At 43.4% G+C, this 25,238-nt stretch overlaps 1 protein-coding gene across 2 annotated transcripts in view; it reads left to right on the forward strand.

Moving 5' to 3' along the window:
- MAML3 (mastermind like transcriptional coactivator 3) overlaps nt 1–25,238 on the forward strand; it is a 389,550-nt gene that overhangs the window by 37,830 nt on the left and 326,482 nt on the right. The window lies entirely within an intron of this gene.

Below are 25,238 nucleotides of genomic sequence, written 5' to 3' on the forward strand. Positions count from 1 at the left end.
AGCTCATATTTAAATGAATACAAAAGGAATGATGGAGTTACAAAATCATGAATGTATGCTAAGACTGAGAGATGAAAATTTGGTGAGGAACAGATTTACATAGTTTCAAAGTATCTCCCCACTTTGGTGATATGGTTGAAATATTCTGGTCATGGGTTGGCCATTTTGACTAGAGATTATTCAACATCCATGTTTTTGCTAGCATCTATGTCCTGTGAAAAATGACACAAGCTATAAATTAGAAAGGCAACCATAATAAATTTATAGTAGAGAAGTCGAGGGTATATCACTTTAACCAAATGATCCAAGTTAATATTGCCAATACAGAGACAAACCAACATCACATGCCTTAAGATGCACTGAAAATACAAAAGTATCTCCGTGTTCTAAAAAAATAATTACCAAATCTAAAAATAAAAATGGAGGGCCATTCTATAAAGGAATTGGCCATCATCTTCAAAACTGTCAAGATTAAGAAGACAACTGCTGAGGAAGGCCAGGCGAGGGCTGGGACTATAGGAATGGACAAGTTGGAAGGGTTGTGAGAACTTCTGGCTTCTTCCAGAGGTTTCCAAACCAGTTTTTTGAATTTGCTTTTCAAATGAAGTGGTGTCATAGAGAAGATCCTTTTAATTGACATTACAGAGATCTGTTACAAGTTGGATCTCTTCCCATAGTATGTGTGTGTACGGGGAATAGCAGATAGGAAATTCCTTTGTGAATGGTAGCCCGAGTTTTCTAGCTCTATTCTATCAAGACCTATTTATTGAGCCCTTATTATCTAAATTGTTTTTCAAATTCCACCATAATGGAGAGGAGACAAAGCTAGGATGACTAAGATCCACAGATGATTATATGGAAACATTTCATCTAAGTGTTTTAAATTGTCAGAATTGATTAATGTTCTGGTCATGGGTTGCCATTTTGACTAGAGATTACTCAACATCTATAGAAAATGATGCAAACTCTTGAATTTTTCCATTAGGAGGCTCAGCCTCCATTTCATCTCATACCATCTTTTGCTGACCTCCTCTGAGGGCTGCAGATGAACAATGATGGTCAAGAGAAAGGTAAAAAGGTCTGTTCACCAACCACCAAGTAAAGTGTCTGTGTCGCAGAGGCCTTTGACGAATCAGGCTTTCCATATTTGTTGCACAATATATATAGTGGCATGTTGAATACACAGCGTAGGTAATGTTAACGCACAGCTATAATGTTTTGACAGCTGGTTAAATGGTTTATGGCTGTGGTTTTTAGGATTTAACCTAAATAAAACATTTCAGGCTCATTCTGACAAATGTACAAATACTAGTCTAAGAATTTCTTTATACTTAGAATTGCATTGCTTTTGTACCTTTGTGGATTCGTGTATATTTGATCATATGGAATTGATTTATTTCTCTTAATAGGAGTATTTTATGTTAACCACAAAGCTAGGAACCACTTCTTATGGCTTTTTTGGTAGTTACTGCATAGATGATGGGTATGTCTTTATTTCTGCGAAAATGACTGAAGTTAAAGAAGGGTGCGGCGGTCTTACCAAGAGTTGAGCCACCTGCCCCTGAAGGATTATCTTTCTGTGCCCTTTTGTCCATTTTTGCTCTTTGTAGTTTGCTTTTCAAGTCCACATGACTTTTGACTTTGCCTTTACATTTAATTCCTCTTTCCTGTAAGTACTGGTCTCCACAAGGTTTTTCCATGAAAGTGTTTGCCGGTCAAAGTTCACTTTTTAACACTGTATGAATGAGACTTTTCTAAGACCATGTTGTACCCACCACTAAGAATGTGAGGGACCGAATCCAAATATCAATCAGTTGCCCTTTTTTATTATTGAGTGTGAAGGAGAAGAATTGCAAAGTACTGGGGAAGAATGACTGGAGAAGTGTCCATATTGAAGACCTCTGCTTGCTCACCCTTGTGAACTGTCGTACACTCAGGGTCCCTGGGACTGCCACGTGCTGTGTAGAAGGGGGATTGTGATACTTGTGCAAAGCTTGTGATGGTGGCAATGAAATGCTTTTAGAATAGGCAGAAATAGGGAAATTTTCTTACTCAAATTTAACAAAATCTTCAGATGGTAATCGATGAACTAAAGGTATTTGTGTCTCTCTTGTTGGCTAGTTCATTCTTTGGCTGCAGAGGGACAGTTCACACGCAGGCAGCTACATTTATACCGGCCACAGTCTCCTCTTTCTCCCACCTACCCCCCTTCCCACTTAAGGTTTCTTTTAGTTTTTGCAAAGCAGCCATGTGAGAGGAATAAAATAATTTTGAAGAGCATTATATGGTGGGAATTTTGACAATGAGTGGAAGATGGTAATTACTCTCTTCCATTAGACTCGGTGGCTTTGGACAGATAAGCTGTATTGAAACGTGTGACCAGGGCATGGGATCATGGATTGTCTTTCACTGTTGTCATGGCGACAGTGATGCAGGTGGCCTATAACTGCCGGGCTGTCAGATCTTATACATCAAACTGGTGCTAAGTGAAAATATGTTAGAGGCATTGAGGAAGAAATTGCCAGCAGTGTTTATAGGATCAGCTGGAGAAAAGCTAGCCTCGTTGAAGAAAAGATTTCTGTTAAAAGCGCTGGGTGATTCTGCAGAAGCCAGAGTTTTAACTTTTTATTAATAAGATGAAAGTGGATTATTAAAAGAAAACATGCTTTCTGGATGTTGCACTGCCGTCTGCATACAGATAATTAACACGAGGCCTTTCTGCTTCCCCCTGGAGCTAATGTGATAATGTAGTGGCTTCAGAAGAGGCAAGAAGACGCTGCTGTGCTTGGGGGCGAGGGAACCAGTTCTGCAGGAGGTCTGAGTCCTTTTCCAAGAGAGCCTCACTGAATTATAGTAAGAAGTGCTGAGAAATCATCGTAGAAATCCAGGACACTGCTTTAAGTAGCACATGGAGTCCAGAGTTATACTCTGTTATGCAGATTGGACTAAATCTACTGAAATGTAGGAGAATACATTCAAATCTGGAGAGGCTCCTCTCCGTCAAGCATAGTTACCACACTTTCCTTTTCCTTTTTTTCCCCCCCTCTTCTTTTTTTCCCAGTGTCTTCTGTCTCTCCTTAAAAGTGTATAAACGCTCTGAACTGAAACCCTTAAATGCCAAGCAACAATGGGTATAATCTGCGTGTGCATGCGTGCGTGCGTGCGTGCGTGCGTGTGTGTGTGTGTGTGTGTGTGTGTTGGGTTAGGTTAGGGTTAGTTTAGGGATGGGAGAGGGGAAAGGTGTATAAAGTGTTTCTCCAGAGTTAGCATAGCATAGCCCAGAATAGCTTTTGCACTATATGTGATTTGGGGTTCAAAGATAAGATAGTGGCTATTGCCTTTTAAGTTCTTACAAGCTAGAGATCATTGACTTGCAATGGTAGTTCCCACTAGATTTTGTTTTGTTTAATTTCTATTGTTCTCTCAGAGATTTCTGTTTGCAGAATAGTTTTTTTGCTCACCCTGCCATTATTTTTTCTTTTATCATTCTGGTTGAAGGCTTTCTTCTTTTTCAATCCATAGTCTGAGACTCTAAATAAAAGGAGATATTAGCAGAACACAAAGTGTCTGGTCACCTAACAGCCCAGAAAAGTAATTTAAACAATTAAGGTGAGGACGATTTGTACGTTCAAAGGACTCAACAGTGATGGTTCTTCATTGTTAAGCCAAGTTGCTGATTGAAAACTAGACTCAGCTTTAGTCTCCATGTTAACCGCTGACCAATACATCTTCATCATGTAGTTTATATGCTCAGTGGAGATTTTAGTCCTCCATTCAATAATGTTCATAAATTCTCCACTTTTTTGTTTTCTTGTTTTTATAAAGACACCACCTCTTTTAAACCTAACTCTTTGATGAATAGATTTTGTTCTAGATATCATTCTCAGGATTTTGCTAAGCCTTGTCTATTTTAGGTCCAAAAAGAAAAATAATGGATTGTTTTTAAGCTGTGATTGCTGATCAGTAATTTTCAAATGGCCCCAGGTGAACATCGAGATGAAATGTTAGTGTGCATCAGTCTCCATGTCCCACTAAACTAGTTTGTTAACATCAGATTTCAAATCCTGGTACTCTGGAGCTGTTTGGAAGTACCAATTCTTTATTTTGTTCTCTTTTGGACAAAGAAACCAGAGTCTAAGGTCCCAGTTGCGTAAAGAAGATTCTTCTCCACTCACGGCTCACTCGTCTGTGGATGCGCCCATGCACACAGGAGTGTAGACTTCTGCTGGCTGGTATGTCCAAGACTAGTGCATATAGCAATTTACTACGTGTATTAGGTAAGGAAATTTACTCTGGAGAGCCATAAATGCATTGACCAGAACTAGTAATGACTTATGACAGTCAGGAGCAGTTGGAAGGAAAAGAATATATCTGGGCTATCCAGGGCTGAATAGGATTAGCCAACCTACCTTTGCCTCTAAGCAGGAAATGTCTAATCAAGAGAATGATTTTTGGAAACATCAGGAAATGGAAAATTAATTTGAGCTTCCTCTCCCCCAATTTTCTACATGTCTCAGGAGGGTTTCTTTTTAAGAAAAATCAGTTTTTACAAAGAAATATTCTGAAAGAAAGATGACAAGTGATTCACTCATTTTAGGATAATTGTCCCTAGTGGTATAGCATAATGCAGAGTAATGGGATTATTAGGAAGGAGTCCTAAGCGTGGGATTAGGAGCACTGAGGTGGTAAAAACATGCTAGCTCATTTAAAATCTTTTTTGCATTTCTAAAACTATAGCCACCTCATATTCAGTTATACTTTTTCAAGGACAGAAATGTCTTCCTACTTATTTCATTGGGTGTTTTCCCATCAGGATGGCAGGATTTCAGCATCAGTAGGACAGCATGCCCGTCACTTTGATGTGCCATGGATGTATTGACCAGACTGTGGAATAGGGTATCATTTTCCCCTCCATATTCCCCACAAGCAACTTCTCCAACTTACATGCTCACTTATTAATTTGTCAGTTAAGCTATTTAAGTAGGCAGCTGTTTGTTGCACTTTATCAATACGAGGCTTTGTAAACAAGAAAAATGGAAGGGATCTAACTTGAACATGCCCTGTAGAGAATAGCCCTGTGTTCTCAGGCAGAGGAGGACTGGCTTGTTCGGCCTTTTCATGGTTAATTCCTATCATTCATCCCACAGGGCACTGAGAGCTTCCGTAGGGACCCTGGGCACCTGCCTGCACTTAACGTAGCTCTGAAAAAGTAGAGTAGGTGACGTGGACTGGAAGAGAATTTGCAATGGAGTGTCAGGCTTAGACCATGATCATGTAATGTCACTGGTTAAATCGAGTATCATGATTATTTTGATCACTATTCCAAATGGCTTTTCCTCCAGTTAAAAATAAAATGCCTTATCCAAAAATGTGAGTTAGCAGAAAAGGATTTTATTTCATGCAGCATCTCTTTCGTGATAGGGTGCACATAAGGCCTAAACAAGGAAGTTGTATGCTGGTGGTGGTGGCTTGGAAGGGCCCTCAGGGTGAAGACCCTGATATCTATCCCTCTGAGCAGGGAATCCCAGTGGAAATACCAGGGCTATCTCTTATTCTAATATAGGCACTCTGCATCCTCTGCTCCCACTCAGAAAGTTTAGAGAGAAAAGGTGAAAAGGCTTTAAATTAACACCCCAGATGAAACCATCAACAAAACAACAAGAAAGCCCACTGTATGGCAGATCATATTTGCCAATGTTATCTCTGATAAGGGCCCAATCTCCAAAATTTATAGGGAATTCATACATCTTAACAAAAGGAAGATAAACAATTCAATCAAAAAATGGGCAAAGGACTTAAATAGACACTTTTTGAAAGTGGACATACAGAACGCCAAGAGACATATGAAAACATGCTCAAAGTCATTAATTATTCGAGAGATGCAAATCAAAAGGACAATGAGATACCACCTCACACCTGTCAGAATGGCTATCATCAACAAATCAACAAAGGACAAGTGCTGGCGAGGATGCGGAGAAAAATGAACCCTCCTGCACTGCTGGTGGGAATGCAGACTGGTGCAGCCACTGTGGAGAACAGTATGGCGTTTCCTCAAAAAATTAAAAATGGAACTCCCATTTGACCCAGCAATCCCACTTCTAGGAATATATCCCAAGAAACTAGAAACACCAATCAGAAAGGATATATGCCCCCCTATGTTCATAGAAGCACAATTTACAATAGCTAAGATTTGGAAACAGCCTAAGTGCCCATCAACAGATGAATAGATTAGAAAACTGTGGTACATCTACACGATGGAATACTACGATGCAGTAAAAAAGAAAGAACTCTTTTCATTCGAAACAGCATGAATGGAACTAGAGAGCATTATGCTAAGCAAAATAAGCCAGCCAGAGAAAGATACATAGTACATGATCTCTCATTTGTGTAATATAATAAACGACGTAAACTGATGAACATAAATAGATCCAGAGACAGAGAAGAAGACCATCAAACTTGAGAGGGAAGGCAGGGGAGGAGGTGGGGGTAAGAGATCAACGCAAGGACTTATATACATGCATATAAGCCTAACCAATGGACATAGACACTAGGGGGGTGAGGGCATGTGTGGGGGTCGGGGTTGGGGGTGGGTGTGGCCGGGGAGAAGTCAATGGGAGATAAAGGAGACATATGTAATACTTTAAACAATAAAGAATTTTTAAAAATCCCAGGTGAAGGACAGTGCCACTAAGAGACTATTAAAATATAGGGTGCCCCCAAAATGTATATACACACTTTGAATAATTATAAAGGCAGTGTTTATTAAAATACATTTCATTTTCAAAATTGAGTTATCAGCTGCTAAAGTGTGCATACATTTTTGGGGTCACCCTGTATATGTGTTAAAATATATGTGCAATTTTAAATTATTTTGATTGGTTAAAAAAAAGTTTTGTAATGTTGCCTTAATTCTCTTACTTAATGGATTGTACTATTGGTTTTTAGTACCCAATGAACATTTCTCTTTGAGAACAGAGGTTACTAATATTTGTACAGCCGTGTATACTGTATCTTTCCTGGGAGAAGAAAAGCGGAGACTGGTTTGTTGAGTCATTGGTTGAGTCACTTCCTGACTGGTCGGATGGGCTGGCTTGTAAACCGAAGTCTGGTCTCTGCTGGCTGTGGGGAGGCTGAGACTGCCTTCCTGATGTTCGTGTGGTTGTAGCCAGCACGCTGGAGATGCAGCGGAAGGAACTGTGTCCAGCGTCAGCTTGGAAGGCCTGACTGTTCTGCAAAATCCAGGAGAGCTGTGTTCTGAGGACAACACAGATTTCATCTTGTTCTGCTGTGTCTCGGGTTTGTTGTGACACGATCCACATCGGAAAACCATTTCCATATGCTTTTAAAACAATACTTCAGCCTGATTTAAACCTTTCTATAAATTTGCATCTCCAATATGCTGGTTTAATCTCGTATGAAACTGGAATTTCGGTTGCACAATAGAAGCTCAGCCCTCCCTCAGAATCAAAACAAACACAGACACGAACAGCAATAAAAGTTCCAGCTAATATTTTCAGAACACAAACACCCATTTACATGCACCCAGCAATTCTCTGCTGATGGCCACTTTAAATTATTGTTCTTTTTAAAAGAAAAATCCAATATAGTCGAAAGCTGTGCCTTATAAACATACGGTGCTTCCTTGCATTATCTGAGGTAAAGGGAAAAGCATGTCTTGCTTTTTTAGATCAAACAGGCTTTAGCTAATCAAAACATCTTTACTAATTGCATTGGTGAGCTATATAGCACTGCGAGAGGGTCTTTGAAAATTTTGGGGGGGATTACAAAAATGTGATGAAAAAATAAGTTGTATATTATCTTGTAGTTTTGCAAAACATGTCATTGGTTTGTGCCCTGCCAATGGCTTCTGGTAGGGGAGCTAGCACTGGTCCCCAAGGCCTTCCTGACCAGTTGAGAAGCTGGGGACTTGGCTGCAGTCACAGCAAAGCCAGCCTCGTGGGGGCGGGGAAAGGACCCCTGGCCAGAGAAGGATAGGTTTGGGTGTGAGCTACATTTCCTGTTTTGCTAAAGGTCACTTTTTCTGGATTTTACACTTGTCTTTCTGCATTTCAGCTTCTTCTTTCTCCTTTCCACCCCTTCTCTGGCCTTCATCCCCTGTACTTTGTGTAATGGGTAGTATCACAAGGCCATCGTCTGTGGACACAGAATGAGGGGGTGGTGGGACTGTGACGCACCAGGACAACAGCTGGGTGTGTCATAAGAAGTGGCAGGAACCGAGGATGCACACCCCAGCTCCACACTGCCTAGCTTTGTGATCTCGGAAGATGTTACTGACTTACATCCCCCCACCCACCCCCAAATTCATAGTTTAAGGCCCTAACCCCCACCGTGACTATATTTGGAGATTGTGCCTTTATGGAGACAATGAAAGTTAAATGAGGTCAAAGGGTGGGGCCTTAATCCAGTGTGACTGGTGTCATAACAAGAGGAAGACACCAGGAGTGCCTGCCTGTGCAGAGACAAGGCCATGTGAGGACACAGAGAGGACATGCCATCAGCAAGCCAAGGAGAGAAGCCTCTGGAGAAACCTCACCTGCTAGTACCTTGAACTTGGGTTTGTAGCCTCCAGAACTGGGAGAAATAAATTTCTCTTGTTTAAGCCATTCAGTCTGTGCTATTTTGTTATGGCAGCAACAGTGAACTAATACAGGAGAACTACAAAATCTCTCCAGGCCTCAAGTTCCTCATCTTATGTTTAAGATGGAGTCAGAAATCTGTCATGTGTTTTAGGGTTGTTGTGTGAGAAATGCCGTGATGCATCAGCATAGTGCCTCAGTGCATGCCATTGCATGTATGAAGGAATTCATGACCACAGGAACGAGCTAGTGTTCATTTTCTAATAGCCCAGGCCTTTTGCCGAGTACTTAGCAATATAACAAAACAACACAAATCATTATGCATACATAGGGTGGGGCAAGTAGGTTTGCAGTTGTTCGTATGGAAAATAATACAATAATTAAAATAACGCGAGAATAAACTGTGTTTCGCGTCCTCACAGCTGTAAACCTTCATTCACCTCAGTCTTGATGTTTCGAGCTTCCCAACACATTTTGCCTGGCTGACGCTTGGTAGAAGACCCAGACTTACGGCACAGATGTTTTTTCCCCTAGTTCCAACACAGGATATACTTCCTTCAAAAGTTGGTTGAGTTCTCCACACATTTTTGTGTTATTTTGTTTGCAGTCTCTGGGCAATGGAATAGGAGATCTGGTAAATTCCAAACAAATGCTCGGCTGACCCAGCACATGGATTTGCATCTACTAATTCAGACTCTATGATATACTAGAATGACATGTATCTGCAAAATAATGTAGTAACTTGAGTTTACCTGGCATCCCTTGGCCAAGGAACTGAAGATACTTTCAATCTGTAACCTCTGCTTCTACTGGTCTCAGGTATCAGATAGGATTCTCCCCATCTGATAGCTAGGCAAGCCGAAGCACAAAGATTTCTTCCTCACATGCCCAGGGGGTGTGGGTGGGAAAAGACTGGCCTGGAGAGTCTCCTGGCTTCCTGTTCAGTGTTCCAGTGGGGTTGTTCCCAGTGTTATCTATTCAGTACATCTGTCCAAATATTGGTAATGAGTCTGTCTTTTCCCTTCTCAAAGAATAGAGCTTAGGGTTCTATACCTCCAGGTTGTGTGACACAATGCTCTTTATTAAGCTGGCAGTCAATAAATCAAATACTCTAACAAATAGTATTGAACACTTGCTGTGTGCTACATCCTGTGGGGTGCAGCTATAGTAAGATGTGGGACCCCCTAGCTGCTGATTGCCTAGTTGAGGAAAGGAGAGATGGGCAGCTGAGTTTGTAATACACATGTGTATGTCCAATGCACATTTCTTTAAGGCAAGTTTAGTTTCCCCCAACTGTTCTATCTACTGACAAGTAAGATAAGTATTCCCTTTGGAGGAAAGGTATTCTATTAGGTAGGCTAGGAAGCTGGGTCAAAAGTGATTAAGAAGGTGTTCCAGTTACCTATTGCTGCTAGCCAACCACATTAAGACTTGGTGGCTGACTAGCCGGTGTGGCTTAGTGGTTGAGCCAGGAGGTCATGGTTCGATTCCTGGTCAGGGCACATGGCCAGGGTGGTGGGCTCAATCTCCAGTGTGGGGCGTGCAGGAGGCAGCTGATAATGATTCTCTCTCATCATTGATGTTTCTATCTCTCTCTCCCTCTCCCTTCCTCTCTGAAATCAATACAAATATATTAAAACAAAAAGACTTAGTGGCTTATACCAACCACCATTCAGTTATATCTGTGATTTTATTGATCATGAATTTGAAAGGACTCAGCTAGGTGATCCGTCTAGTTCATGCAGCATTGACTCTGGTCATTCAGTGGTATTCAGTCAATGGATGGTCTGGTCTGGCTTTACTCACCTGGCTGGTATCTTGGCAAGGATGCCTGGAAGGCTGATCTCCCCTGGCTCTGCCTCTTCATGTAGACTGAGGGCCTCTCCCTGAGATTTCTCTAATAGGGTAATCAGATTTCTCACAAGGAGACTTAGGGTTCCAAGAGAGCAAGGCCAAAGCTAGGCTTGAGAATGGCATAATGTTACTCTATTGGTCATAAATGGTTACAGGCAGCTCATGTTCAAGGGGAGGGAAATGGGCTCACCTGTCAATGGAAGAAGAATCAAAGAATTTGTGACCATTTTTTAGCTGCCACAGATGGCATATACCTCTGTGTTTTGCTGGGGTTTTTAGTATATATTTTTAATACACCAAGACTTAATTTCCAGTGCATTTTTTTTTGACAGAAATTGAAGTGCCTTGGGAATGTCTTGCCCCATTTTTACCTTTTTGTTCTACCTTCTTTATGTAAGGAATGATAAAATGTGGGAGAAAAAAAATGAATAAAATTTGGTCTCTATCATGGAGGAACTAACAGTTCAGTGGAGCACCATATGGATGTGGGCAACTGTGGAACACAAAGCTTAAGTAATAAAATTGAGGAAGGTACCACTAACGGGTGAGTGAAGCTCTGAGTCAGCCAGGGAAATCACGGAGGGTTCCAAAGCGGAAGTGACCTTTGAGCTGAGCCTTGAGGAGGATGGTGGTCTCTACAGATGGGAGGGGAGGAGTGGGGATGGGGCCCAGGAGGAGGGGCAGGGAGAGTCAAGGGACAGAGCAGATGGTGTGCACCGCAAACAATGGCTGGGAGCCTGGAATGTGGGGGCTGCGGTCATCCAGGGGGCAGGGGTGTGGTGGTCATGGGAGGCGAGGCTGAGCAGATGGGTTGGGGACACGTGGACTTTATTCTGAATGCAGATTTGTTCTGAACCTAATCGCCATAGGAGGATTTGTGGCAGGGGAGTGCCATGATCCAATTTCTGACTCTGAATGCTATTTCTAATAGCAGGTTTGGGATGGATTGGAGGGATGGCAGACAAGAGCTGAGAAACCAGTTGGAGTCCAGGAGAGCAGTCGCTGGGAAATGGAATGGGAGAGGAAGGTTTTGAGTGTGATGTGTTGGAAGAGGGGGTGGAGGGACAACTTTTTCTGAATGCCTAACCTATGTCCAAACACTCTGATTATACCCTCTCCCTAATTTATTTCTCTCAAAAAATCCATTTTCAGCTGAGGACACTGAGGCTTGGAGACATTTAAGAGCCTCTTGACATTGGATAGCTAGAGGTGGTGAGCAGGCTTCAGATTCAAAGCCAAGCGTGTTTGGCTACCAAGCACCTGTGACTTTCCAGAAAACTTCATTGCCTCACCAGCTGAAAATAACTGAGAACCTCTTACTTCTGAGACTAGGTGGATGCTTAAGTCAATAACAAAAATAGAAAACACAGAATTTCACTTAAGGCTTTTAAAAATGCCCCTGAGTTGTGTCGTGTGTGTGTGTGTGTGTGTGTGTGTGTGTGTGTGTGTATCAATTACATACTTCCAACTTGAATATAATTTTAAAACACAAAGTTTTTAGCTAGTTTCTTTAATTGACCAATTCTATAGACTCGCTAGAGATAAGAAAGTAGAATACACAATTCATGTTAGTTTACCTGATACTGTTTCTTTTTTGTGCATAAATTATTCTTGGCCTAAAAACCGGTTTTATTGCACATTAGAATCTTGTACACAAAGGGCCTGTTGTGCCACGTGGAGCACACCAAGACACCAGGGCGGTCTGGGAAGGAAAAGTGAAAATGAGTCAGAGAGAGAGAAACAGGGTAGCAGTTTCATTTGGGAACTTCCTCTGGATAATGCCTCCCTGCCACCCACATTAAGCCACCTTTCTCATTTTAAGAGCAGAAAGGTAAGTGGGACAACAATCTATGTATCTTAAATTCCACTTCTGCCTTAACGCAGAGGCCAGGGTGTGGGTTGCTCCCTCTGCCATTGGGTTCCCAGGTGCACAGGACTCATGGCTGTAGGTCTCGCTTGAGGTGCAATTCTTGTTGCAGGTCACAATGGGATTTGGAAACAGTGGCGTTTGAAGGATGGGTACCACATCCACTGTTTCATTTTCACCGGTTTCCAGAGCCCTTGAGAAGTCCTGGTGACAGGTGATGGAGAGAAGAGGGATTTCGCTTCTCTTTTCTGTTGCTCAGGCTCCATGGCTAGAACAGAGCTTGCATGTAGTAGATGCGCTGAATGAATGATTGCTTACAGGCCATGGGCCAGGTTCTCCTCAGTGCTTGACATCTGATGTCTCAATCTCCACATATCAGTGAAACCTAGCTCTCCGCTAATCAGATGCAGAAACCAGTGCTGGAGAAGCTAAGTAACTTGGCCCGTGCAGCTGGGATTCAAACCTGGATTGGCATAGCTCTTAAACCCTTGCCCCTTTGAGTGTCCTACACTATTACATTCTGGATCAGAATGTTGTTTGGGTGTAAATCAACACCCTTCACACATGCAAAAGAGAATTTACTTGAATTTGAACATGTGGGACCTCTTAAAAAAAACCCTGGACCGAACGCATATAGGTGCTCAATAAATGTTGACTCAATGAGTGACTAGTGCTTATTTGTCTCAAGTCTGCTACTTTGGTGTTAACTATCATGGAGAAAAATATGGGTGACTTGAAGGTTTTTAGCCTTTAAAAGGTTATTTTCAAGACAAGCTTCTTATTAGAAGGGTATTGACAAAATGCTACACCAATAGGTGATAGCTGGTTAAGGCTCCCTAGCCTATGCCAGTTTGGTAACATTTGGTAGAAACACAATATTGGGAATATTGTAGTAATTTCTCTCATCTTGCTAAAAGCGTTCACTGCCTTCCTGTCACCAGGAAGGGAAGAAACGGTGAGCTAGGAGGCGCAGTGGTGAAATTTCTGGTTTTTCAGGAATGGTCAGATAAGTGGCCAAACTTTAGCTTCTTTCCTTGTTTCATCCTCTTTATTTAACTCTTTCGTATTATTCATAGGATTAACCAATTTTTTTCTGCCCTCCCTCTACCCTAACTTTCCCTTCTATACATTCCTTCTTGTAATATTCCGTTTCTAAACAAATTCTTGCTTTAATACTTTCTAATCTAACAGCTCTTTCTCTTAATCTTTCACACTCCTATCTTTTGTGAAAAATAACCAGGTCATCTCTCATCCTCCCCTTTTTTGGATTTCCCTGGGTTCTACCTGCTGAATCACTAAGGAAATGATGACCACATGACTGGCACGAAGTAAACAAAATCTCGCCTTTTCCCTCATCTAAGCTGCTCTCGTTACACGTGAGGGTTTGAGACAAGGTGGTGAAAGACCGTGGGAGAGAGGGAAAGAGACAGACAGAGGAGAGAGCGTCCTCAAGACGAAAAGAAGTTTTGTTTTGGACGTAGAACCTGCCTTGAAATAGATTCATCTGTTGTGCTCTTGACCTGAATTTAAATCTTAGTCCATCCGTGTTTTGCAGGGATGGCGAGGTGTGGGACATACTATATTTGGTAGTTTTTTGGCCGATAGGGTTTCCTGTTTCACTGTGTTTTAAAATAAAGCTGCATCTTCAGAAGAATTCTCTGGAGCGTTGAGTTATTGTAGGTCGGACACTCTTGGTGGGCAAGGCCTGTGACGTGGTTCCACATTGGATGAAGTCAGGCGATGACTCATTTATCAGGTATCTCGACAGTAAAATTTCTAGATAAACACAATCTACCCCAAGAAGGGCTAAAACTTAAAAAAACAAAACATGTTGATAGAAATTCTTAAAATTTTTTACATTTCCTTTTCAAGTAGAGAATTGTGGGGTGGAATTTGGCCCTCTCTCTCACCTCTATTGTGAGATGGTGTCATTAGGTTCTGTTAATGGGTTTCGACTCATTATCCGTAAACACAAACTATCCCAGACTGCTCTGTACCTTGTGTGTTTTTCAAGTTTGTCTCCTCTTCTGCCTGCTGCCACTGTGCCGGTCGTAGGATCCTCTCTCTGCCTCCCCTCCCCTCCTCATCTACATCTAACTGGTGTGGCCAGGGAATGAGATTGCACAAAAAAAACAAGAACAAATGGGCTCTGGATGCAGAGCAGATGACCCCTAACAAGTTCTCTTTCAGCTCCAGCGTGTGCACTTGCTGATGCTTTGGCTTCTCAGAAGTGTGTTTGATTGGGGCTCCAGGCTTGTTCTGGTTTGTGAAGATTTCAAGACAAGTGAGCTGTCATTTTGTGACTCATCATGTACTGTTTTAAGCAACTACACAGCCTCAGAATAAAAGGATGGATAATCATCTTCAGTTTCCTGTCATGATTCCCATCATTGTCATCATCATCATCTTCAGCTCCATCACATTATTAGGTACCCAAAGAACAAAATATGTTACGTAGACATGATCCTTGGTATCTAGGTGTCTGTCTTCTTTAAGCAGGTAACACTGATATGGATCTAATTCAGACTAATAGATGGCATTAGCCAGGAACCTCAAAATGCAAATGCAAGATGCCAGTTGCTGAGAGCTTACCAGCTGCTGAGACTACAGGCAGATGTCACCCAGTCCCCCTGAGCTGACCTTAAGGAACCGGATACAATGATAGAAGTATGTGTCGGCATACAGGGCCCAGAGGAGCGGCAGACAGCTTTGTCTGGATGTGGAGAAGCAAGGAAGGATGCTGCCTGGGCACAGTCACAGGTATTAGCGAGGTGAAGGGATGGGAGTGACAGTTCTGTGGGGAGGGCGGAGCCTGAGCACAAGCAGGAGGCAGGGAGCATCTTGGTGGGGCAGGTGCTCCCTGCAGGCCCATGCTGCTGCAAGTGACTGGGGAGGAACGCAGCTTCCCAAATGTCGTGCTGACGGGCTAGATCCCCACAGCCCAGTCTTATATCCCTAAAGTAGACCGAGTGCCTTCCAGAGGATGTCGGGGGCAGGGCAAAGGGACACTGGATGGTGGAGTTAGATTTATGTAAAGGTCCCTTCTGGCTAGGGATTAATGAGGAAGATGACTGTGGGCTTAAACTAAGGTCATGGCCTTATCTCTGGATTCTGGGGAATGAGTTTGAGAAATGTGTGTGAAGTAAAGTTCAGAAACTGTAGGGGATGAGGACAGGAAGCAGTAATGTCTGACCCCCAGCCCTCCCTAAGCGCAGGTGATGTCACAGATGGAAGGGTCACCTGGGAGAAGAAGATAATCAATGCAGCTTTGGACACACAGGTTTGGCCCATCGATGGAGATGTCCGGGGAAGCACTGGGGGTCCAGGCTGAATGGTCAGTGTGATCTTGGAGCATTTGGAGTTGGAGGTTCCACTGATGTGCGCTGTGAACACTGGGGAGAGCCGCTGAGGTTGCTGGGAATGGCAAAGGTCCTTCCCATTCAGTCAACACTGAATCTGAACAAAGAGACCAAAGAAAGGCATGTTGTCCCCCAACTGCAGGGGACTGTGACATCGTTGGAGAGAGGTGGGGCTCCTGTCTGAGGCCACCGGGCAGCTCTGGGGTAGTTGGTGGCAGGAGCCCAGGCTGTGGGAGGCAGCTCCTCTGTGGATGTGGGCTCAGATCGCCTCTGTTGATTGGCCTGGATTTTCTGTTCTTGGCCATGAGTGGCGGCTTCCCAAACTTCCACAGGGCTGCCACTCACGGGGATGGCCTAAGAATAGGAACTTTTTCTGCATAAAGTAACTTTTGCCTTTGAGACAAAAGAAAAGGAACCATTTATTGCACACTTCAGGATCCAGACTAATCAGCTGAAAAACAGAGAGGGAGAGAGGGTGGGGGAAGATATTCAAATAGTTCCTTCAGCTTGAAACCGCATTTTAAAAAACACAAAGAGCCAAAAGGAATAGAAAGTTACTTTTGTGTGGGCCCTTAATTAGGAAGTTCACCCTCTGGCCGCCAGCTATCTTAGCAGCTACTCTCCATCTTTTGAAGTGCTCTCTCTTCTTCGGAGCTAGGTCAGGGCGATGACTGAAGGGAGCAAGAAAGGAGCAAATTGGTTCCAAGTTTAAGGTTTTCTTAATTAGAAGGCCTGAGAGAAGATGCGTGCAGGCCCTGCGTGTCTCCTGGCCTGTGGGTGCTCAGTGCTGGTGGCCCCTGATGAGCTTTATTTGACTTACGATTTTTTTTTTTTGTTATGCACTGAACAGATTTCCTTCCCTGGTATTCGGTGGGGAGCATGTAGCCTGAGGATGGCAATTAGCTATAGCTTGGCCAGCTCTCCGTTGCGCAGTCCAACATGAGATGCACAGTGACTTTGGAACCTCACCAGAGGTACCAAAGCCCTCTCTGTGCACAATGGGAGGACAGGCCCATCCTCAGAGAGCCCCTTGCTCCCTCCCGTCCCAGTGCCTTCTTACCTGGATGAAATCCTGGGGTAAGGGGTCTGGCCTGCAAGTGGAACTGACAGCACGTTACATCATCAGGCCTGCGAAGTTCATTGGCAGAGAAGTTGAGTCTTATTTTAGACCCACCAACTGGGCTGTGGGGATCCAGCCAGAACAGGTCTCTTCCGGCTCTGCCCCAGCTGCCCGCCTCCCCCTGCAGCTGCTGGGGCTTCCGAGGATGGAATGTCGGAGGGAGCTTGCTACTAACTGCAGGGCCAGCAGGCTGACCTCGCCGCTATTGAGCTGAGGAAACGAAGATGCTGACAACCACCCGGCTAGCTGACATTCTGCCCTCCGCGTTGGCTCCCACTGCTCTTCCCAGTTGATATGAATTGCAGTTCCTCAGGCAGGAGCTCGGTTATCGAAGACCCTGGCTGTTCCTCAACCTCGCCTCCTCTCCCCTTTCTTCTGGTAGTCAGAGTTTAAACTTAGCCATGAACTTCTATCCCTAACTAGACCCAGTACCTTCTAGAGCAGCGGTTCTCAACCTGTGGGGCGCGACCCCTTTGGCGGCCGAACGACCCTTTCACAGGGGTCGCCTAAGACCATCCTGCATATCAGATATTTACATTATGATTCATAACAGTAGCAACATTACAGTTATGAAGTAGCAACGAAAATAATTTTATGGTTGGGTCACAACATGAGGAACTGTACTTAAAGGGCCAGAAGGTTGAGAACCACTGTTCAAGAGGATGTCTCGGGCCAGGTTCATACACGCTTCCTTCGGAAACAGGGAAGGTTTTACCTCCTGGGAGAAAAGCTCAGTGCAGTGAACAGCAGGTAGGTTTGGTCCAGGAAGGCGGAGGGAACAAATGTTTGAAAAGGCGAGCCTTTGCTTTTGTGGTGAGGACCCTCTGAGCCATCAGAAAGGGGAGCTTTTCAGAAATTAAAAATCTGGATCATGATTTGGCAAAACGTGTTTTTTTTTTTTTCCTGATTTAATTGCAAAAATTCACATTTGGTTATGTCTTTAAGGAATCTTTTTTAAAAAGTAAAATTTTGTGACAGTGCAAATTTACCATAAACCTGTAATTCAACAATAGGATACAAATATAATTTTTAGCTATTTTAACTCAGAATTGCCTGAGAAAATTCATATGTTCCCTACACCTTAGGGCCACGTGATCCACGGATAAACCCCTGCCTGGGAGTCTGAGGACGGAAAAGAGCGGTGAGAACTGAATCAGGTCTAGCTGTCTTCACATCTTGGTTTCAGGAGAATGTGTTGCAGAATCCCTGCCGTGTCCCCTGCTTGTCTCTTGTCTGCTGTCACGCTCAGCTGCAAACATTTCCATTGCTTGAGTGTCACCATCATTATTATTGACTTGGGGGCTTTTAATAGTCAGATATTCCTGTGTTCAGTTGCTGCCGCCTCAGTGTAGACGCGACTCGGGTTCAGAACAAAACCGGAGCGTGGTCGGAGCCGCCAGTTCCTTCGGAGCCCATTGCAAGGTGTCAGCTAGAACCCAGCGCAGCCGCAGCGCGTGGGCTCTGCCAGCCCCTGGAAGGCCAGGTCCTGCGCCTGCATTTCCTGTCCCGCCCTCCTCTGGGCTGGGCCCTGACAGCACACACTGAAACGCAAATGACAGCAGTAATTGGCTGAGATAAACCCCGATGAGTGAGTGAGCAGTGCTGTGGGGAGTTAAGTGGCTAAGTGACAATTACGGCTCTGCAGCCTCCGGGATCACGAGCAGCCCAGCCGTTTGTTCTCGGTTTTAAAGGAGCAATAACACATTAATTGGAGGAGAGCTTCTCCGCCAACATTGCCTCTCCAGTTTCTTGTCTGAGGAGCGGGAGTGGGTGGAGGCCTGGAGAAGGAGTGTTTTGTTGACTGCCTTCCGCCACTCCCCTGACCCTCTCCCCCCACTCCAGTTGGATTCAGATTTGGGGAATGTATGTCCTTGATTTTGCTAAACTGACAGTTGACTTAGTTGGAAGATTTTGTAAAAGCAATCTTGCAAGGAGGACCTGGTAACTCTCGGTCACAGGATTCTGGTGTCCGCATCAGGGAAGACAGGGCCTTCAACTTTCGGTTGCTCTTTCCCTCCATGAAGTCCATTTACCCCTGATTAAAAAAAAAAAATACTTTATGCCAAAAATGATCTGTTAGTCCGACACAACAATGAAAAGCAGACAATGAAAAGCTGTCCTTTTCCAAGCTGCCAGTCGGCTTGAAGAGACCGGAAGTAAATAAACTATGGCCTGCTGTTTTACTTGTTCAGCAGAGAGCCTTAATAAAAAGAAACTTGGTGTCCTGCGAAGGTGGAGCCATGGGGAAGGGGAAGTTGCAATCTAGGGTAGGCTAGGCCGGCCCTGCTTTCTTTGACCCCTGTGCTGGTCACAAACAAGCATTAAGATGACTAGCTTGGACTTGAGATAAGCAGACTAAACAGACCCGTGAACTACTTGAGAGCCCTTCTCTGGGTATAGTGGGCCTTTCTCCGACATTCATACAGTCCTCGGGGTCTAAATACCTTCCAAGCATTGTCCAATGGGCTCCTTGTTTTTGGTTAGTTTCTTTCAGCCCAGGCAGCCTGGTCACTTTTTACTAATCATCAGAGAATTGGTCCTTTTAGGAACAGGCATTTGTCTCCTGTGGGATATGTTTCTACCAGCAGGCCCAGACCTACATAAAGTAGCAAAATGATGAAAGGAAAAGGTAACCCTTATGGTAACAGGTAGAAAAGTTCAGCCCTCTCTTGACTAGTCTTGGGAGGACTTAGGCAAAGCTCGCTGCTCAGCGAAAGCCAGCTTCATGGGGGCCATGAGGGTGCAGCTGTGCCTGACTGTGAAAAGCCATGCACGTCAGCCTTTTTGCTCAGCACACTTCATGAAATGACCAGGCAGGGGTGCAAGGAAGCCTACTACTGTGGAAACACATAGTAGTAGCTAGCGACTCTGAGAAGATGAATACATTGTTCTTTTAAATAAGCTTTTGTGTTCAGTGTCATAGAAATGTGGTGAGAGTTAGACTGTCTAGGTTTGAATTCTGACTCTGCCACCAAAGCCATTTGACCTTGAGCAATTGTTTGTTCAGTTTCTCAACTGTCAAATGAGAATAATGATAGAACCCATTTCATAATTGTCCTGAGAACTAAGAGTTACTGTAGCACCGAGTAAGGCTGTAGGTTAGCACTTAGAACAGTGCCGGGAACATAGTAATTACACGTCAGCTGTTTTGGGTACCTCATATCTTTAGTATGAATCACAAGAGTAAAACAACATTTGAACATTCCATGAACACCATGCAGGGCCTGGGCAGCCCAAGAATCATTCCCACCTGGGTTCATTTTACTTTTTCATTGTTAGATGTAGCACACTGGACAATGAGGTACACAGAAAGGATTCTGTGGAATGTCTGTCTGCAGATTAAAAACAACAATAAGGCCACAAAAACAAGCGGCAAATTATTTGGATATCAACATGGTTCATCTGTCATGGAACAAAATGGTGGTAGCAAATACTGAAGGTCTTTGAGGAAAACTGTTCAGCTATTACGTCGTCAGAAATTACATTGGCTTTGGAGAAATATACTTTTTAACCTTTAAATCATTTAACTTACATACACCAAAATCCACCTTTTTTTTGGTGTACTGTTCTGTGAATTTTGGCAAATATACAGAGTTGTATAACCACCGACACAATCCCGATGGAACAGTTCCATTACTCCTGCTTCAAAGCAAACTTCCTCCTGTAGCTCCTTTGTAGTCAGACCTCCCTCTACCTTTAATCCTTAGCAACCACAAACCACTCTCCATCCCTGTAGTTTTGCCTGTTCCAGAATGTCATGTGAATGTAATCAGAGAGTGTGTAGTCTTCTGAGTCTGACTTCTTCACTTAGCATAATTTGTGATTCATTCATGCTGTTGCCATGTATCAGCAAAAAGCTTATTTTTACCTCATAAATAGTTGAATTCTAGAGCTTGATGGAATCTTACAGATCAGAGCCAAACACTCTCATTTCCCAGGTGAAGAAACAGAGACCTCTGGGGTAAAGTGACTTGCCCAAGGTCATGAAGCTAATCAGAGAAAGAGCATGAACTTGGAATTCTACTGTTAGTCCGGGCAGCATCTATTAAGTCATGCTGGGATTAAGAAGAATGTGTTGCTGATTGCCACAAGGGAGTTCCATTCTTATTTTTGGTCAAAATCTGATCAAACTAACTGAGCCTATGATAATAACTTTGGGAGGAGTAGATTTCTGGGAGGTGCAGTTTCTTAAGAAAGTATATAGATAAGTCTCTTGGTAGCACATTTCTTCTGTGGCACATCTTTCTTTTGCTGTCATCAATCATAGATGATTTGATTTGATTTGATTTGATAATAGAGCTTAACCTGATGTCCTATTATTTATTTTGTGCTCATAATAAGTTTTAGATGTCTAATTTATGGGAATACTATGAATAGTACTATCTTCAGCTGCCATTTTATTTATTTATTTACTTATTTTTAATCCTTACCCAAGTATGTTTATTGACTTTAGGGAGGGAGGGAGGAAGGGAGGAAGGGAAAAAGAGAAAGAGAAACATTATGTGAGAGAGAAACATTGATTGGTTGCCTCCTGTACATGGCCCCTTCGTGGATCAAACCTGCACCTTGGGTATGTGCCCAGTCTGGGAATCAAAGCCGCAAGCTTTTGGATGCATGGGCCAATGCTCCATTCAACTGAGCCTCCCTGCCAGGCTTAGTTGCCATTTTAAATACCGATATGTCTCTAGGTGGTTATTCTAGAGCACATCACAAGTGGATCCAGAGTGGGACTCAGAGCTAGTGACTCCGTTGTCATTTGTTAAATATTTGTGGGAATTCTACCATGTGGAGAGCCCTGAACGATGGAAGATATAATGAAGGCACTGCTTTTTGAGAAGATTACATTTGAATAGGTACTATGAAGTAGGTACACAAAACATCCTCATTCAAACTAGTTGTTTTGAGTACAGTTAGAACCTTGGGAAGCACTGTGAAGATACACAGGTGACAATGCCAACTCCGTCTCCTCAGGAAGCTTATAAATACCAAGGAGAGGTACAAACAGATGCTACTGGAAAAGTGGCTTCTTGGTTGGGAACCAGCAGGGGATATGGTTTAGCGGTGCACAAAGCACCCTGGGATTCTGTGCATGGGAGGGACAGGTCAGATCTGTGCTACAGGAGGACTACCTGGCAGCACCACGTAGGACAGGTGGAGGGACAAAGACCGGAAGCTGGGAAATGCATTAGTCTGGGCAGAAGTGAGGAAACCCCCAAACCCTGGGAAGGGAGAAGGTGTTTTGGAGGTAGAGGTAACTGAGTGAAAGGGGGAGCATTCAGAGAAGATGATGAGATTGGGCCCTGGATGCCTGCGTGGGCAGTCCCGACATGATGAGGGAATCAGGGTTTGTCTGGTTGGAAAGTGGACGGTGGAGAATGGAAGGAAAGGGGAAAGGGCTTTCGTCCTTGGACCAGGTAAATTTTGTGTGAACACATTTGCATGTGTGAAGAGGTTAATAAGTATTGATGATTGATTATGACTCATTTCCAGAAGGCTAAATATTTCCAATTTTCCTTGAGAGGAAACATAGCTGGTTGTGATTAAACAATTATTTTTTACCTCTTCTTCCAGCTGGCATGATTCAGTGCTTAAAAACAGGCAGAGTGAGTAGCGAAGGAGACAGACAGTTTACACAGGATGGAATACAGACCATAAATTATCACTCTGAAAAGTTTACACCCTAGTTAGGAGTTAAAGGAACATATATTAAGACAACTTAAGGTAAAGTTGTGTGCCTAGAAGACTAGAAACAAAGTCAATAGAAGTTTTAAACCCAGCATTGATCAAAATGTGGGAAAATAGCTTCAGTTACACTTTGCTGATGTTTCTGTAAATGGGTCTGATGTATCCAGAGAAGAATCTTGCAATAATTTTAAAAATCTAAAACTTTACTTTTCATAGCCTTAAAACCATAGAAAACCCCAAATAATTATAAAGAATGAAGTTTCCCGTGGCAGCATTATTTACAGTGTTAAAAAACTAAAAGCAGGACAAATCCTAAAATAACAGAAAGTCAAGGCAAATATTGCTGAATAGGAGATTTTATTTGACGTAGAATGAGCTGCTATGACAGGGATGAGTATCTAAGGTAATATTCAGGGGCAAGATAGCATGGACCCTCTCTTGACAACTAGAGGACATGATTTGCTAAGAGAACTGGAGTCACACACAAATGGAAGTTTATAATGCAGGGAAGGGATTGATAGAAGAGTCTGTTCTGTGTTTTCATTCTTTTTCCTGAGTCAAACAGGGACATATTCAAAAACAGAACATTTCTAGTGATGTTGTTTACTGTCCATTGGTTCCCCACCCACCTCCTTTCTCTCTCTCTGACCTCCTTGTCCTCTTCAAGTGGTTCATGGTTCCACTTATATTTACTATATGGTCACGAGACAGAGATATATGATAAATTAACCCTATCTGTGAGAGTCTGAAAGCTGGAACTTTAGTTCTGAATCCTTCATTCCTGTCAGATCTGGAGTCAGTCACATAATTTTTGATATTTAAAATTGACTGGTCTTCCTTGTTCTCACATTGAGAAGATCATTGAAATAAAACACTTAAAAGTACTTGAAGCATTTTGACCACTGGATAGTACATTTGTTTAACTCGATTGTGAGACAAAAGAAATGGACACCAGGGCTGCATTGGTGAGACTTTATCAAAGTGGAATTAAAGAGAGAAAAGTTGTGTGAACCCCGAGGGGGACAGGGTCTTAGGGCCACACTTGTGCAGCTGAGCCCATGTGGGGATGTCAGAGACCCCTGTGAAGAGCAGCTGTTCCCAGCTTAGAGTGACTTTGGCATCACCAACGCTTTGAATGTTTTACGTCTGTGCAGACGATGCTCTGATCTCAGAAAGCAAACATGCAAGAAAGGCCTTTAAGAGCTGTTACTTATGTTCAGAAAAGACTTGTGCTGCATCCGAGAAGAGAAAGTATCTCGGTGAAGCGGAAAGAGCACATGAGTTTAGTTAGGGCCGGAATTCCCTTTAGTAAGTAAATTTAGGCCACTAGCAGTTAATGCAGAACACATACATTTGACTGGCAAAATGTTAGAGGCCCAAGGAACAGTCTGGAGGACAAATGGCCACAGATATAAAATGCCGTTGACCCTGCACAGCATGGGTTTGAACGGCATGGGTTCACTTATGTGCAGATTTAATTTTTCAAAAATCTGCACGTACATGGATCCATGCCATTCAAACCCGCATGGTTGGAGGGTCACCTGTAATGACAGATGATGGCTTGTCAGTACAACCAGAGCCTCAGTCTATGGAAAAGGTGACTCTATACGAAGACGGCAGCTCTGTCTACCCAATAGGCAGGCTTTCGGGTGTTTCTAAACAGCATGGCTACCTCATTCTTTATTTTGAAACTGAATTACAAACTAAATTTCAAGGTACCTGTGGGGAAAACATGCTCTTGTGTGAGACAAGAAAAGAAACTGGAAGACTTTTCAGAATTCTTGGTTTTACACATGTACCTTCTGTATTGGCCAAGCAGCCCTCAGAACATGACTTTTCTGAGAGGCTCGTGTGTGGACACGGAGGGTGAGAGTCGGTGGGAGGACCAGTGCAGGGAGCTATCCAGTTTTCCTTTTCCCGAGAGAGAATGCTCTCAGCTGTGACAGAGGAGGACTGGCTGGTACACGTGCCCAGGTGGCTCAGGGAACCAGGGGCAGGGGCAGGGGGTGAAGTCATGGCCTCCTGAGCTTTACTGGTATAAGGGCGCCTTCAGGCCTGGACTCTGTCCCTGTGAATCGGATCCAGACTAGGGCTGTCCTTTGAAGTTACTGGCTGCTCCACCTGGACCAGCCCTGTGACTGCAAAGCAGGATGAGTAACTGGTCCCAAATGTTTAACTACCCACTCCCTGTGTGTTGAGAGCTTGGGAAGAAATAAGCAAAGAAAACACAAAAACAGGTCAGACCACAGGTAGTTAGGCCTTTTAGTGTCTCCCTGCCGCGCTGGTATGTAAACAAGACCTGGGTTTCGTGGACTGTTCCCAGCCTGCTGACACCTGCATTGTGGTCCGGGGAGCAGACGCCGAGAGGCAGGAAGTCGTAGAGGGGACCGAAAGGGGAGCATTTTCCAAACTGTCACCCAGCAACTGCAGCCACGGTAACAAGAATAACCACCTGACACCAAATTGTACGCACTGTTCTTTAAAAAAAAAAAAAAAATTCTAAGGTTACTATTGGACTGGATGGTTAATTGTAGGGAACAAAAATGTAGCATTTTAACTATTAGCCCTTGTATTTTTCCCAGCTCATGATAAGACCTTGCACACAATGTGTCCAAGCCATTTTTTAGTCCTCAAAGTAGGTTAAAGGGTTCTCCTTCTCTGGAAAAATAAGTCTTGTTTGTGGGCCCCAAAAATAGTTCCTAAAACTTCCTCCTTTCTTTTTTTTTTTTTTTTTGAGTCTTTTTTATTTTGGAGGT

The sequence above is a fragment of the Myotis daubentonii genome, chromosome 5 (assembly GCF_963259705.1).
Source record: "Myotis daubentonii chromosome 5, mMyoDau2.1, whole genome shotgun sequence".
NCBI classification, from domain to species: domain Eukaryota; kingdom Metazoa; phylum Chordata; class Mammalia; order Chiroptera; family Vespertilionidae; genus Myotis; species Myotis daubentonii.